The 14,906-nt window shown below is 34.6% G+C and overlaps 1 long non-coding RNA gene across 1 annotated transcript in view; it reads left to right on the top strand.

Annotated features, from left to right (window-relative positions):
• Window positions 1-4,596, top strand: part of LOC117112959 — a 36,995-nt gene extending 32,399 nt beyond the window's left edge. The window contains exon 5 of the long non-coding RNA XR_004446117.1: window positions 4,247-4,596. This is a non-coding gene — a long non-coding RNA (uncharacterized LOC117112959). The remainder of the gene's footprint in view (window positions 1-4,246) is intronic.
• Window positions 4,597-14,906: the final 10,310 nt, after the last annotated feature.

Genomic DNA, 14,906 nt, shown 5'->3' on the forward strand with positions numbered 1-14,906 from the left:
GCTTCACACTACAGAAACTGGGGATAAGCTCCAGCCCTATGTGCCCCAGTGGCTTGGAAAGGATTTAGTTAGTTCAGTTTCTTATTTATAACTCTAAATTTTGTTTCATTTCATTCATTTTAAATAAGGCCTAAGCATTCATATATTAATTTATCCCAGAGTGCAAGACAATGCAGAAATGATGTGACAAAAAACTCTCATAAAGTGAGATATAAAAAACCGTACTAAAAATTTGGTATGAAATCCTCGCACCCGTTCGGCAAATCATTGTGATGTGTCCATATATGGACTTAATGATGTCATACCGTAGTATACCCAAATATGGGCATATCACATTTATATGTCACATAGAATTCACATAGAATTTGATAGTGGGGACAGAGCTTAAGTAAGCTTTTATCAATCACAGAGATGCAAGATAATGCAGATTTGCCTTAAAACTAAAATTAAGTGAGATTTAAAAAAAAAAAGAAAACCATTGTACAGTACATACTAAACTTGATATGAAATCCTCATCCACATTTTCGCTAATATTTGTCCCATAAAACTGATATTGATGATTTCGAATAAAAATAAAATTTTATTTTTGGCCAATTAGCACAAAAACGTGGAAATTTCAGACAAATTTTATTTCAAAAAAAATTTTATTACGCCCTCCGTTGTCTTGAAATCTCCAAAGATAAGATATGTATATTTCTTGCTAATTATATCAATTTGAAGCATTTAACCATCCTATTTTACATTTACCAATACAATTTTATTTTTATTTTCTCCTCCGTCTGGATGATTTTGTCAAAACTATTTGCTAAATAAGGAAACAAAATTTTAATTTTATTTTATTCCAGCCCTCCGATAATCTTTAAAGAAAATAAGTACGCGTAAAGGCCACTCAGGCAGCTTCGGCCGACGAGGCCTGACCCGATTTATCTTCGGGGACAGTCTTAGGCCGTCGTGAGAAATATTAAACATGTTTAATATTCTACTACGCGACTGCTCCCGACGCACACCATCGCGTCTGTGTTTAACTCACACAGACCCGACGCGACAACAAATCGCATTGGACTGCGCCGTACGACGCTGTCTGAGTTGGCCTTAATAAGGAATAAAGAAAGTCTCACCAAAACAAGAAAAATATACACACCTAAACTTGTAATTATATAATCAATTTTCCTATTAATAGGTAAAATATAGGACATGCTGGGTTTGATATGTATTAATACTGCCAATGGCCAATATATAGAACAAAAGATAAACTAAAAGGTAATTAATATATATATAAATATACTCTCCTGATAATAATTCCAGGAATTAAAATGAACAAGGAAAGTTTAAATGTGGAAATGCCGCAAGACTGCATGCCAACCCTGGCTGATGTCAACTCTGGTTTCTAGGTCAAATGTCAAAATGACCCCTTTTTAAACAGGATTCTCCAATCCCCATGGACAGTGCATAAGTTAGTCATTTTGAACCTTCATTAAAATTCCTTAATCTGTACGGAATATAGTTTGTTGTTTTCTTTATGTCAGTCGACTACGAAAATTATCTTTAATTTGCAATTCAGGACAATCCTTTGCCCTTGGCGTCTACGGCGTTACACAAGCCTTTGATGGAAATTTAAATTTGAAAGTGAATTTTTGTTTTTTTGTTTGATGCGTGTTCCCTTGAGATGTGGCACTGATTTGCTGTGTCCACTTTGCTACTGGTCATCCCGCTGAATGAGCAGGGACATTGTGTTGAGTATTGGGATATAAGTAAATTAGTTAAGCTCTACATTAAGCTAACTAATGGAGCATGGTGATAATAAGTGAATGTGCTAATTATTTAATTATAGGTACAGAGATTAGGTACATAAAGTGTTAAAACAAGTTGAGCATGAAACTGAATTGTAAAAACTAGGCAAACACACTGAACATAAGTATTATAATAAACAAAAGAAATGTTATGAAAACAAAATAAAATAATTAACATTAAATGAATTCTTGCGAGACACCATGTAGGCAACTCAAACAAAGACCCAATGAATAACTGAGAACTTCCCGACGCTCCAAACAACACACCTCAACCTTCTTCAGAAGTATTTCTCATGAAGGCGGCCGAAGCACGCAATCGGAAATGCGGTGAACCGCCCAACCACCCACAATCATTATATGTGAGGCCAAATAGAAAAAAATACTAGTTTCTTGTCCCTTCAGTCATCCATTTTCTCTGCCTCATAAAATTTGTATTATTTTTTTTATTTTCTTTATTTTACAAAATGTATGAAAATCTGTAAAATTCCTCTCTTGACCATACATATGGTATGAATCGCATCTAGCGCTTCTTTTGTTTGCTTTCAACGTGTCCACTTGGTAAAAATTGACTTTATTTGTCATCTCAGAGTAACAAGAAAAAAAGTGCGCTCATTCTCTTTTTTTCAAAATATTAGGACAAAAAACTACTTTTTTTTTAACTTGAGTTGAGTAACACTATGAAAATTATGATTTAAATTGCTTGAGTGATATATTTTCTTAAGTTTTGTCTACACTATGAAATTGTATGTGACAAAAACTGTGATATGCCCATATTTGGGTGTAATATGACATCATCATGCCCATATATGGGCACATCACACAAATTTGTCACATACAAATTGATAGTGTGATCTGAGCTTTATTCATGATCTATTTAAAGACATATTTTGCAATCATCATCACCATACAGTACTTCCTCTCTTTGTTATGTAAGATCAGAGTTTTATAACATCTGTGAACTGCCTACTGGTTCTTAAGCAATGTTATTGGCAACAAGCTTGAAGTGCTTGTTTTGGTAGATAATAGTGATTATCATTTCGTAATTTATTAATTTTTATTAAAATTTTGAGAGGATTTACCAGAAAAGAATGATCTTTATTTAAGTATACAAGACAAAGGGCGGATCAGAATAAAACTATTTATGACCATTCACTAGTGTTACTTTTCATTTACAATTTTTATTTTGAATGGCCCGTCAATATTACAACATACACTAAAACAAAGACCAGAAACAAGAGCACATGGGGATGCATTATTTTACTAATATATTAAATTTTTGTTTAGTCATCAACCATGTTTTTAATAATAATAATAATAATCAAAATTTGTTTGGCAACCAGTATCATATAAAACATGTTTTGTACCTGGTCAGAGAGTAAACAAAGCCCCATCCATCACCATTCCCTCACTTATTCCCTATATGTTATTGCATAGAATCTTGTTTTCATACTACCTTGATATTAAAATTGACAATTACAGTACCACTTTTATAAAAATAAATAAATAAATAATTTCAATTAATTTCCTCCTTTCTCATAACCCCCTCGCCATCTACGAGTACTACTTTTAAGACATCTTTCTTTAACATATTAAATAAGTCTAGTTTGGTACACTATATATACGTTCTAAAATCTAAGGGGCCCAGTCTCCAGTTACCCACATTACATAATGGTATGTAATAACTGGAAGCACACTAATTGATGAACATTGTACAATCAGTTAGTCTGTTAGTCAATCAATCAATCAACAGTCAATCAACTAATCAATAAATTAGTTATTCAATCAATCAACCAATCAAACCAAGCAATCAATCAAATTAAAATCAACCAATCAATCACATACACCAGTCAATCACCTTATGATGCTCATAATGTACATAGCAAATGTGGAGTCTGACCTGCTAGTGCTTCTCGTACTTAAATCAGAATTTCTGACAGAGGTTAGGTTAAGTATGGTTCACCCCCAGGCTCAATCGCTGTAAAAATTATTTACTACCTGTTTTTGTTGTTGGTCTGTGTTTTATTTCAGGTTTTCCTCATTGTACAGTATGTTAGTAAATAGGCAATTACTTCACTGTAAGCCACCTCTCTAACTGGTTTCAGAGTAAGATGTCATCATGCAACTAAAGCTACTACAAACCTGTAACAATATCATTCCCTTCCCCCTCCCTCCCAACTTCCTCATCATTTTATCTGTGTTCTTTATCCCCACCCTAACTTTCACACCATTTTCTCTGTGTTCGTTATATTTTTTTCTAGCTCTGATGAATGTGTTCTGCTTCCTTCCAGCAAAGGGAATAGGTTTGAATCTGTTTGACTTTCACAATGTGGATTTTATGTGTAATTTATCCTGAAAGCTATGCTCATTAATGAATCCTATTGGCTGAGATTGAATTTTGTCATGAAAAAACTGGATATGTGTGTAATACTTATGCTTTTCTATTCTTTCACTTCCAGATCACGGCTATGTGATTTATCTTGGGAATACTGTTCTGCTACCAAACATGCTGCCACTTCATTCTGCCATTTCCAATTCTTTTGAATACTGTGTGATTCATTACTGGCTCTGATACCAAGTATGTGCTGCTTTCAACTGCTGTGAATACCATATGGTTCATGGCTGACACAGATATCAAGGATGTTGTTACCCCACCCTACAACATACGGAAGCGGTTTGGCGTAGCGGGAACGGTTTGGTTTCCCAACATCGAGGTCGGGGTTTCAATCCCTCGATGTGCATTTCGCTTGTGTCCTTGAGCAAGACACTTATCTGCATTGCTTCTCTCCATCCAGGAGTATAAATGGGAACCTGGTGGGGTTGCCTGCTCCTGCACTGATTACCAGCAGCAACACTTAGCATGAGGACCCAATGACCAGGGAAAAGGAACTGCGGTTTATAACCGCAAGGAAGAGGCGCATTATAAATGCCCGTACCAGTACCAGAGGATCAAAATCTGGGAATGTCAATGGAGAAGGACTGCATAAAAAGAAAATAAATAACGGGATTTATTGCTATTGCTGTTGATTATCACCCAATAGCCTCTCAAAGTTGATCTTCATTAATCCATGTTAAACAAGGTCAGCTTAGAATTGCCTTCGCTTGTGTCATGTCACTCGGTTTAATCAAATTTCCCATAGGCTTAGGACTCGGAGTAGAATAAGGGTTATCTAGAGCCAGTGGGGTTCTGAGTAAGATTTATCTGGGTGTCAGTTCATAATACACTATTTTAAATTGCTTGATGCAATGCAGATGCAGTACTTGAAATGAATGCCTTCCGATACGATTTATCACTTCGGGAATTAGTATGTCAGACCGCACTCAGTTGCAAGTTCCTGCACAGTATGATTGTTATATAGTTTCATTATATTTTGTGTTAGCAGAATCTCTATAGAGCTAAATCTATCGCCAAGAATTATTTCTGTCGTCCATCATCATTATAAATAACTCAGTTATTTTTTATTTGGCCATTTGAGGGGAGAACTTGTTCTGTGTATGTTGATATGCTGAACTTATTCTAGTGGATGTTATTAAAATCTGTTTATGTTTTAGTAAGTTAATATTATTCTATATAATAAGTAAAACTTCTTCTGTGTAGGTTATTAAATTATAGGTCTCCCTCCAATTCCGACTCAACTTCAGTTGCTATATTTAAGACCAAACTCAAAACCCACCTTTTTAACATCTGAACATGCTCAGCGCCTTTGATTTTTACTTCGGTTTAGTGATATTGGTGCTTTATTGAATTAAAATTATTATTATTATTTATTAAAGACCACTTTCGGGACTGGGGTTTCCATGGTGTTCAGCGGCTTTAGTCTCCAATTAGAATAATAAAGATAAGGGACATTTATTAATATGGGACCACAGAAAAATGGTCTTTAATTGGAGGTGGTTTTTAATTGGAGGGCCTTTAATTAGAGGGAGACTTGTACAGTAACAGTAATACTTTTGTGTGCTATTAAGTTATAATTTGATTAAAAGAATTCGTTGATAAAAATTATCCAGTTAGAATGAAGAATTTTAATTGATAATACAATTCCCACACGTCTTATCATGCTAGCCAGGTGTATGGTTTTTGATATAGTTACTCTTGCCATCTGTTTCATATAAAACTACTTATTTGTGTTTGATTAATAAAAAAAAATAAATAAATATAATTTATTTCATTATTATTAACGTTTTTTTAATGTATTTTTAATTCATTCTCATCCCACATTCCATTTATTTTAAAAGTTACAGCGTGAAAAGTAATTTATCAGGTTCTACCAATTAATTAATTCTTTGTTTCATGCATAGAGGGCTACATGATATATTTTCTTTATTATGAATTTTATAAAGTGAGTTCTACATTTAAAAAATATACAACTGTAGGCAAATGTTTCCAATGGTTACCCAGGTGGGCAAAGTGTGGCCTGACAGTAATTTTTTATGGCCCGCGAAAATGAATTAAAACCCCTATATGTGCAGCAAGCTAAACATTTTTCACTAAAAGATACCTTATCACTGACACCGATCATCTGTAAAAAGTAACGTTAAAACTGAGAATAAAGTGGTATAAAAGCAGTGCAGGAAGGTTTTTTGGGAGCACACTGTTAACATCGAAGTTTGGGTGCAGTCCTCGGTGTTAAATCAAAAATTGACTTTGGCCCTCCAACCGATGTTTATGCCCACCCCAGTCATAGTGACTACTGGGCCTAGATAAAATGAGTGCATTACCATTTTTCTGAAGAGCAATATAGAGGCTCTATCCCCCAAATGACAAACATTTGTCATTTCATATTTTATTTATTAGTGTGTTTTTTTACTAATTAATTATTATTTATCTATTTCAGTTTTTATATTATTGAATAAATTTTAAATTTTTATATTTTTCTGCGGAAGCTTTTGTGATTTTTGTCTGGAATTTTGAGACGTGTACTGATTTCAAACAACAACAGGTGATCTACAGCTTTGCTAGGATACTCATCTGACCTTGGGTCACTGATCCTGTATCTCATTCTATAAAGAATACCTTATGATAGCGTAATCCCGTCTTTTGATGTCATTCAACACATGCGGAATGCACTGTCCCAGATCAATAAGCCATGACAAACCATATATCATACTTATTTATTGTCAATTGTGAGATTAATTCCTTTATGTCAATTAGTTCATACTATCAAAAAGATTTTGCCTGATATTTTTAAACTAAACCAATTTCCTCTTCTTGAGCTCAATGGAACAATAGAAAGCTATGTAGTTAAAGTAGAATGCTGTCACTTTGCTGGGAAAGAAATGCTGTTGTGTGGTTTATTGTGAAATGGATCGCTCATAGCTTAACTCAAGAGCTTATGGATTTATATGCCAATAACAGGGTAGAAGATTGACCCAGTAAAAATGTCGTACAGAGTCACAATTTTAATGTAAAGTATTGACCTAGGTTCATAATTTTACTCTTAAGTACCAACACCACCCCCTCTTTTCATTAAATGTTATGATGTTATATATTTGTAATTAGGCAAGAATCTTCACACTCAAGACCCAGTTTTACAGTACATTGTATTTTACTGGTTTCCTAGGGTGGATTAATGCACTCAGGCAACAGGCAGGGGGTAAAATCTCCTCAAGGTAGGCCTGTTATAAATCCCCATTGGGAACCTAGGTACTTGTCGAGGCTGACAGGTCAGCGTGGTTTACTGACTACTGCCTAAGATGAGAGCTTTGTAGGGATTATGTAGTATTTATTTGTAAAGCCCATAAAACATTTTGTTAGGCCTACTGTATCTTTTAATGGTTTAAACTTAAAAATATATTGCCAGTCATATTATCTGGAAAACAATCAAACCGTTAAATTAAAACATTAATTAATTAGCTCTTAAAATCAAATAATGAGAAACAGATTGAACAAATCACTTTTTATTCAATTTACAGACGTTGTACTACAAAAATCCTTCATTTCATTACCAATCAATTATAGAGTCTGTTAAGAAATAGGAGATGATAGCATTGGTCCACTCTGTTCTCAGTAATGTCAAATCGACGTAGCAGCAACAATTAAGAACAATTTAACACTAATCCTCAGGAAAAGAGAAGGAACGGGATCGGAATTCGTTTGTTAATTAGCGGAAATATTTTCTCGTATATACGAAGTACGAATCTGTAAAATGTGGGAACTGTAGGGTAACTGACCAACATATAAAGCTAGTAAAATTTCTGTTCAGTTTAAAGCCAAATTACCGTACTTTTCGAGTACACAGTGTTTCAGTGGCGTATCTAGCCTCCCCCTCCCCACCCCCACACACATAGTCAAAAATGTTGCCCCTCCCCCACTGGAAATGTTCAGAGAAAAACAATTATGGTGAAGTAGTTGAAAAATCACCTCAAATCACCGTATTTTCAAACTAATTATTAATTATTATTAATTGATATTTAATTAATATTTTGAAGTCGCTGCAACTATCCTTGTTGATATCGTGTTCCAGTAAGCCACGGAGATCGATTTCCCTCCAGGAACAGGATCATAAGAAGCTGTTGCTGCTTTCATTTCTTTGTGGTCAGCCTCCAAAGATGATCTTCAAAGATCTCAGATAATCTTAAGATTGAAAAGAAGATGCTGATATGAAAATAGTTGAATTAGTCTTATACCACGTACTAATTGATCACGTGACCAATACCAGGTGTGAAGTTGATCCATCAGCTCACTATTTTTCGACATCAATTGGTTGTCGATAATTTAAAAATAAATTTATGAACTCTTTAATAAACCTGTTACGTTTGGTTCTGTGTACCGTCAAAATGATGAGACAAATTACGTTGTCTGAAACCAGGTGCATGTTGCCCTCTCATGGTTGTCTTAAATCAGTTGTCAATGTTAAGAAATCCACTTCAAGCCATTAAAATATATAATAATTGAATATAATTATATATAATATTTTGACAAAAAATATGACATGCCTAAATATGGTCGTAATGACATCACATCATGACCATATATAGGCACATCATGACTATATATGGGCATACAACCTTAAGTACCAACACCACCCCCTCTTTTCATTAAATGTTATGATGTTATATATTTGTAATTAGGCAAGAATCTTCACACTCAAGACCCAGTTTTACAGTACATTGTATTTTACTGGTTTCCTAGGGTGGATTAATGCACTCAGGCAACAGGCAGGGGGTAAAATCTCCTCAAGGTAGGCCTGTTATAAATCCCCATTGGGAACCTAGGTACTTGTCGAGGCTGACAGGTCAGCGTGGTTTACTGGCTACTGCCTAAGATGAGAGCTTTGTATGGGATTATGTAGTATTTATTTGTAAAGCCCATAAAACATTTTGTTAGGCCTACTGTATCTTTTAATGGTTTAAACTTAAAAATATATTGCCAGTCATATTATCTGGAAAACAATCAAACCGTTAAATTAAAACATTAATTAATTAGCTCTTAAAATCAAATAATGAGAAACAGATTGAACAAATCACTTTTTATTCAATTTACAGACGTTGTACTACAAAAATCCTTCATTTGATTACCAATCAATTATAGAGTCTGTTAAGAAATAGGAGATGATAGCATTGGTCCACTCTGTTCTCAGTAATGTCAAATCGACGTAGCAGCAACAATTAAGAACAATTTAACACTAATCCTCAGGAAAAGAGAAGGAACGGGATCGGAATTCGTTTGTTAATTAGCGGAAATATTTTCTCGTATATACGAAGTACGAATCTGTAAAATGTGGGAACTGTAGGGTAACTGACCAACATATAAAGCTAGTAAAATTTCTGTTCAGTTTAAAGCCAAATTACCGTACTTTTCGAGTACACGGTGTTTCAGTGGCGTATCTAGCCTCCCCCTCCCCACCCCCACACACATAGTCAAAAATGTTGCCCCTCCCCCACTGGAAATGTTCAGAGAAAAACAATTATGGTGAAGTAGTTGAAAAATCACCTCAAATCACCGTATTTTCAAACTAATTATTAATTATTATTCATTGATATTTAATTAATATTTTGAAGTCGCTGCAACTATCCTTGTTGATATCGTGTTCCAGTAAGCCACGGAGATCGATTTGCCTCCAGGAACAGGATCATAAGAAGTTGTTGCTGCTTTCATTTCTTTGTGGTCAGCCTCCACTGATGATCTTCAAAGATCTCAGATAATCTTAAGATTGAAAAGAAGGTGCTGATATGAAAATAGTTGAATTAGTCTTATACCACGTACTAATTGATCACGTGACCAATACCAGGTGTGAAGTTAATCCATCAGCTCACTATTTTTCGATATCAATTGGTTGTCGATAATTAAAAAATATATTTAGGAACTTTTTAATAAACCTGTTACGTTTGGTTCTGTGTACCGTCAAAATGATGAGACAAATTACGTTGTCTGAAACCAGGTGCATGTTGCCCTGTCATGGTTGTCTTAAATCAGTTGTCAATGTTAAGAAATCCACTTCAAGCCATTAAAATATATAATAATTTAATATAATTATATATAATATTTTGACAAAAAATACGACATGCCTAAATATGGTCGTAATGACATCACATCATGACCATATATAGGCACATCTTGACTATGTGGGCGTACAACAGACGGTTTCTTGTCAAAGAAAATTTGATAATCTGGAAAATATTACGTATCCTTATGCAATTCGCTTATTTCTTGTTTCAGTTGGTCGTCTATTAAGCCCTTAATATTAAGGTATAAATGCTTGGAACTTATAAATTGATAAAGACATATAATATTTTTTTTTCATATTGATCAAAGGAATTTCTTCAGACATGTAGGACGATATCATCTAATGTTATGTTTGTCTCCGAATATTAAACGCATTGCTTATAGTTAATAATATTAACGTAAACAATGTATGGTCTATAACAAATGTAACATAAACAGATTGAATGTTTTATATCAAATTTTCTTTTCAGTGTGATATTAAACTGGTACTGATGAAACGTAAGGTGTTTTGTGTTTATTAAATTGCCAAAATGAACACCATTGGCTTGTGATCATAAACTAATTATTAGTGATTAGTATTTGTTAATTAGAACGGTCAAAAGATTGCCAGAACGCGAGCATAATCGTCTACAAGTTAACCACATCCATAATCACATCGGTAATCAGTTTGAAGTCGGTTTCTTTTTCGTTATATTATGCAAAATGAATTTTTGGAACATATACTAGGCCTAGGTAATTTATTAACTCAGTACATAGGAGTTTCTCTTGCCTAAGATTACTGTAACTCACCACTTGCAGTACCCTAATATATGTAAAGACGTTTAAGTGAAGTGTTTGTTGTATTCGTGTTTATTTTTTTTAACAAAGTGGCATCAGTGTGTTGTGCTGTTGTCTTTGTTGTTATTATTTCGTAATGGTCATCATGAAGTACGTCACAGGTCAATCATAAACGGTCGTTACGAGACAACAAAAAAAAATCAGATAATGACGTCATAACTAAACTATTACGTCATTGTGAACTTGACATTTTTTATGACAGGATAGGCCTAATCTGTGACTACAATAATGCAGCGTTAATGTCTTTCAATTTATAGATAAATAAATGTATATATAGATAAATAAATAATAGGTCTAATAATAATAGCCTAATTATTATATTATATAAAACAAAAATAATATTTTTGCATATAGGCCTAATAGCATGCCTCTTATCATGATACTGACATGAAATATTAGCGTGATAATAATGTTTTTTATAGTGATAATATTTGTTTGATTATGATCCCGTCGGTTTTGCCGTTGTCATCATCTTCTGTCATCTTTGATAACGAGTTTCTTCTCTCGTGACAACTGAACACGTTAGACGTTGTGTAGATATTCTATCGCTTGTCCAAGATGTAGAAAATGAATCGGTGTGTCGTTGTCAACTACTTGATTACAATCTAAAGTAGCGGTTTCATTTCTGATCGAGAACTTAATTATACTTGTGTTTTGCGAGCATCGATAAGGCTTAGCTTAAGTCTCTTGGCGCTGGCGACGACGAGAGTAGCGCGCGCAGCGTTTGATTGCTAACATGCGAACGAGATATACGATGTAAATAGATGGATTGCATAATAATGATTATGTTCATGATGATGATAGCAAGGATTATGACGATGATGACGACGGTGATAATGACGATGATATGGTTAATAATGATTACAGTGAGTTCTCCTATTTTAGTAATAGATAATTTTGATGATAAGGATGATGATGATGATAAGTAGGCTCTTTCCACAGTGCTAGTAATGAAATGCGAACCTAGTTCTTAAGAGAAAAACGTGGATCCTGGACACCAGCAAGTGACCTGTATGCATCGGCTCGTCATGATGTTTCCGGACATGAACAAAAACCCTGAAACACAATTTCAACGTGTTGAATTTAACAGCTTGAAATGCCAATCAAAACATGCAGTAGACCAGTTGTCTCGAAAACCTTCCGTCGATGATATAGCAAATTAAAGTTTTCCAGTAGATGCGACTTATGAAGTGACCCATCAGCAGTTGACGTTTCGAGTTGATGACGTTATAACTCATTGGTATCGGTACATTATCTGTAACGGGGTCCCCTTTTGCGTATCAACTGACGGTGATGAGTGTCAATGTTTATTATTTTTGACAGACGCCTTAATTTGGCGGGGTTTTACCTCTATTTTTAAAATTCAAGATTTGATTCTAATTGCTATCAAGTTGAACAAATATGTTAAAATGCGCAATACACAATGGAAATTATAAATTATTTAAAAAAAGTGCCCAATTGAAATTCAAAAATTAAATATAAATGTGCGTTACATATAACAATTATATGATACATGTCCTTGTGTATTTATATAAGTTAAACGAAGCATATATATAGGACTATATATATAATATATATATATAAAACACTGTATATATAAATATATATATATACTGTATATATATGTAGAATATAATACAGTATAACGTAACAGTAAAGAAACTCAAATACGTAAGATGTTGACTTTAGAAACACTAAAATTTATTAGGCGAATATTTCGGCTACTCCTGTAGTCTTTGTCAACGCTTGTCTGTGGGTTCTGCAAAGACGGTGGTAGAAGATACATTATGTACATCATTTTATAAATAACTGAGAATTTAAGGATGTGCCATGTGCTTCACAAGCTCTCACAGAGGATGCAAGAAGAGGTTGAGTCTGTACATATATGTATATGTAGCCCTATAGTATAAAAGTAATACATATTGTCCTTCAGGTATTCTAACCGAAGCCCCTTAAATTACCGTTTTGTAAATGTATCTATGACGCATTTCTTCTCAAGCCGTTATTTTATTCATGCAACTCAGTCTATAGACGAATCATGTTGAGAAAAACACCTCCATCAATGATAGGCCTATAAATACAATTTTAGAAAAACATCCTGTCCCCATCGGGATTCACACCAAAAACTCAGTTTTATTACCATTCGGTTGGTCCACAAAGAGACCAAGGTGTTTATGTCTAGCCTAAATGCCTAATAGCTACGTACAATACAATATTTAAAAAAAATGTCTTCGTTGACAGAGTACGGTAGTGAAAGAAACATGCTGTTTATCAGACTACATGGCCAGGGGACACACTTGACAGGACGTTTTCATGTGCTTTGATGAAGTATAAGGTGTTGCCTTTGTTGTTGTAAGAATGTTGTGATTAATGGCAGTCCTCCACATAGAACCCTTTACCGTCTGTTTCTCCGTTCGCATCGCCATCTGATTAGTTATAACTTGTTAATATAACAAATTTGCTTTGTGTGCGATACACCTACCATGATATCCGTCCCTAGGTAGGCCTCATTATAAAGTCTTATAAAGCGTTGTAACATATACCGGTAGTACGGTACCGGTACATCCTTACGGGATCTCGTAGATAATCCCTCACGTGTAACCGCGTTACCCTTCTCATTCAAGAAAATTATCAACGCGTTACCGTCCTTAAGATATTAACGCGTTACTGTTCTTATCCAGGATAATAATATTAATGTTACGCACAAGAAAGCACGAATTCTTTAAAATCTAGTTTTTCTTTCTCTCTGAAGGTCAAAGGCATTTTGGGTAATTAACTAAATCTTCCTTTCTGATTTATCTTGCTAGATTGCATTCCCTCGTTTTTCTCGTATCGTATTTTATGTCAAATATCGTTTCTTATATCAAAAATGTACCAGCCATTACATGTATAATAATACGTTATTCTGCTTTCATTATCATTATTATTATTATTAATATCGGTGTTTTGAAAGAGGTTTTCTGTTTTCTTTCTGAAATCCATATTGTTGCTTTTGGCTTGGAGCCTCAAGGACGTAACATCGGTTTGCTTTTGTTTCATTTTTCTCGCGATGACGACGCGCATTGAACCTTTCAGAAGCAGAGTGTTAATCAAACTTAACAACTGACCAATCAGAACAGGGCCAGGAATACGCACGTGTTTGCGTATGCTTTAACACTATTCGCGGGACCATAGCAACAATATCCAAGGGGCGGGGCTTAGTACAAAGCTGGTAATCCCATTCATACTGCACATCTCAAAAATTCTCTTATATTCTTGACAGGAATGTCTAGGCCTAGATAGTTAAATGGATGTGACCGGATGAAGAGTATTGCTACGACGGCCGTTTGCAACCCCTGATTGCTAATATTACTTCCTTCTCGTTTTATTTCTATTGCTGTCAAGAAAATAAGAGAATTTTAAAGCTCTGTCTACACCATCAAATTTCTGTCTCTTATACACATCTAGATGTGTATAAGAGACAGGCATATATGAAAGCGTGCTTGCAATCCAATTCATCGACCTTTCTCTACGTACAGGCCCAATGTTGATGAACTGAAAGCTCACTTGCATAATCTTGGTGCTGATATTGTGGTTACAGATACTGAACTGAGAATGTCATCACCACAGAAGCTGCTTCAGGTAAGGTAATGATGGGATGATAATAGCTTTACAAAAAAAAAGAAAACAAGCAGTAAATAATTTTGACTTAAACTACGGTACTTAAACTAAAACAGTTCCGAAAAAGCATTTGCGCTATCAGTCTAAGTATCCAGAAAAGGGCTCCATCCACTGATGTCGAAAACAACGTCGCTGTCACACCCGGGTGCACGCAGGCACTCTGTTAGGCAGTATGC

Source organism: Anneissia japonica, unplaced genomic scaffold (genome assembly GCF_011630105.1).
Source record: "Anneissia japonica isolate Jap-2015-1 unplaced genomic scaffold, ASM1163010v1 scaffold287774_len439945_cov178, whole genome shotgun sequence".
NCBI classification, from domain to species: Eukaryota; Metazoa; Echinodermata; class Crinoidea; order Comatulida; family Comatulidae; genus Anneissia; species Anneissia japonica.